Source organism: Electrophorus electricus, chromosome 3, assembly GCF_041902795.1.
Source record: "Electrophorus electricus isolate QZ-2024a chromosome 3, ASM4190279v1, whole genome shotgun sequence".
NCBI lineage: Eukaryota > Metazoa > Chordata > Actinopteri > Gymnotiformes > Gymnotidae > Electrophorus > Electrophorus electricus.
This window is the reverse complement of record NC_137499.1, coordinates 23,859,081-23,861,990: the sequence shown is the minus strand read 5'-3', so window position 1 is coordinate 23,861,990 and position 2,910 is coordinate 23,859,081. Positions and strand designations below refer to the sequence as shown.

The 2,910-nt window shown below is 41.5% G+C and overlaps 1 protein-coding gene across 8 annotated transcripts in view; it reads right to left on the bottom strand.

Annotated features, from left to right (window-relative positions):
• Positions 1-1,026, bottom strand: part of tex2 (testis expressed 2) — a 29,903-nt gene extending 28,877 nt beyond the window's left edge. For 3 of the 8 annotated variants that reach the window (XM_081710729.1, XM_081710728.1, XM_081710732.1), the window contains exon 1: positions 810-1,026. The gene's annotated coding sequence lies outside the window, so the exon portion shown is untranslated. Of the gene's footprint in view, positions 1-578; positions 783-809 lie in introns of those variants that run through there. The other 5 variants (XM_027006785.3, XM_035525738.2, XM_081710730.1 and 2 more) reach the window with 3 other exon arrangements.
• Between the last annotated feature and the right edge of the window lie 1,884 nt (positions 1,027-2,910).

The window sequence follows — 2,910 nt, the reverse complement described above, 5'->3', positions numbered from 1 at the left end:
GCTTTGAATCTCGGTTTGCAGTGCCAAAAAAGCCTGCAACTTTTAGATGTTGTGAAAATCTATCTGGAGCTACTCGCGGAGCTGCGCATGAATCGAGAAAGACAACAGAGACCAAGTGAGTCAGGCCTGCGTCAGCGCTCCACGCAGATGCGCGTCCCTGCGCATCGCTGCGCGCCCCTGCGCGTCCTCGTCCAAAAAACACCTAATGACAGGTACTGGGAAATCGCGTCAGGATTTCTGAAGTTAGCCGCAAATTATGCGAAATCACAGAACAGTTCACGGATAATGCTCCGCATAAAAAACAAACAAACATGTACAAATAATGAAACAAACTTGCATAAGGATAATATACGTCAACGAACAATAACTATAGCTAATAGCTTAACTGTTGTCATCGTTATATCTTTATTTGACCCAAGACGAGGATTGCCGACCCAACGACCTCCAACCTAAAATCTGTATATCGCTGAAGCTAATAATTACATGTTCCATACGTTACATTGAAAGCTACAGACGAAAATACTGATAGTTGTTAGAATGTGCATGCAGTTAGTAATCTCCGTCTAGCTACCGCTCACCGACGCCAACAAGCCCAAGCGCATCTTTCTGCTCCGGGAGAGGATTCGCTTCATGATGGTGACAGACAAACGCGACGAAACACACAGCACAACCACACAGCGGATGTAAAAATACAAATCCCACATCCGTTGTGATGTACCGCTCGACAAAACCAGTATCCCGAGCTTCAGCACTCTTAGTAACGGAAGTACAAAGACTTCGCCTCCAAATGGGCGTGAGCGCAGTCTTACCGTTTTGCGTCTTCATTTCACGTTTTTTACTGCCGTGACGAAAGATCGTTACACAGTCCCATGTACCCTTGGATAACACAAGTCCGAGACGAATTCCGCGTTGTATTCAACACATTCCGCATTCAAACAAAAATGACAGCCCCTCAACGAAGCAAATCATAAGAGAATAACGGATTCGGTCCTCTAAGGTTGACTAATCGAAACAGATCCGCATTATACAACTATTCTAGAATTAAACGCTCGACGATTGATTAAATCTTTTGGTAGCAGGGGCGTGTATTTGTTTTGGTAAATGGGACATGGCCACAGGGCAGATACGTCAACAGGAAAGTCAGCAAATTAGGGTTTTTATTTACTATTCATTTAATTTCACTATGGACATCACAAATGAAAGGAGTTACTTAAGTTAACTAATATTTGTGCTAGTTTCTGAACAAAAAAAAGTACGAAAGTTTTGAAATATGCCATCAAGTTATTGGAATTAAAGGTTTAGAATTTAGGTTGTGCTGGAGAGCTGCATTTGTGCAGAGACACATCTGTAAGCTGCCTCTGTGTGTAGAGTTTATGCACAGACACATCTGTAAGATGCCTCTGCATGTAGAGTTTATGCACAGACACATCTGTAAGCTGCCTCTGTGTGTAGAGTTTATGCACAGACACATCTGTAAGATGGCTCTGCGTGTAGAGTTTATGCACAGACACATCTGTAAGATGCCTCTGCGTATAGAGTTTATGCACAGACACATCTGTAAGCTGCCTCTGCATGTAGAGTTTATGCACAGACACATCTGTAAGATGCCTCTGCGTGTAGAGTTTATGCATAGACACATCTGTAAGATGCCTCTGCATGTAGAGTTTATGCACAAACACATCTGTAAGATGCCTCTGCGTGAGGGCTCCCACGCTGCTCTCGAGGGTTTGGTTTAGTGATGATTCAAGAACACAATGCCCATCAGTTGCAGTAAGTCTCTGTCTTTCTCTATTTTATTTTAGAAACTATCTCAGACTGTTGCATTGAAAGTTAAAGTAAAATATATACTATTTGTAACTGGGCGGCTTTCCTCTGACTACAGTTCAGTAATTATCTGAGTTTAACAATGGCAATTCAAAAAGCCGATGAAGTTTTTAAATAGTCATCAATTATACAAACCAAGAACATGACATCAGTCAATCAATGACTGTAAAAACACTTTGATGAGTACTTTTCATTTGGCTTGCATGGAGCCAGGCAGAGGTCGGCCTTCTTTCTTCTTTTACACCATCTATGCCAAAGACTCACTGAGGAATGCTGAGGGCTTGAGTTCTATGGACCCTAGTATGTTGATGTTCAAGCTGTTTGGTTTATAATCTTTAAGGTGAGCAATACTTCCACCAAGTGGTCGGAGTAGAACCTTGCTACCAGCACTATCACCAGAAGCAACGCAAGATCATACAAGATCAAGTACAGTTCGAATTCATTGCACTCCAAAGACGTTTTAGAAGAGAACTGCTGTAGAAAAATCAAACATGCATTTGATTGCACCTTGTTTGCGCAGTCTACACAAAATTATCTTTGTTCTGAAACAGTGACAGTCTTCTATCACTGGGCTACAAATGTTTGTGTTGTTGTACATGCACCTTCTGAATGTATACAAATTCCTGTGTCTTTAGTTACAGAAAACCAGAAGCGTATTCTTACTTTCTTCGTCCATGTTTGGGTCTGCAGATCTGAAAGTCGCAGTGAATCTGCCGCAGTACGAGAGCAGAAGAGAAGCATGTCCTCTCCATTTTGATATTTTTCTTGATTGCTCACACATTGTTATTGAACACCAGAACACATTCTTCTGGATGGGACTCTCATTGTGGCTCTTAGTGCAACACTGACAGTTCTTCTCCATTGCTCACACATTGTTACTGAACCCTAGCCCATGATTCTCAGTAACTATATCTGACACGTCATTGGCACAAAAGTATACACAATTTTATTGGACTCAGCTCTGATTACAGTGCTTAGACACTTTTTTGCAAAACACGGTATTCATTCTCTAAGCACAATTTTCATGACAAACACTCATGCAATAGAATGATAAGATTAAGGAAGGATTAGGCAGAATTTGTCATC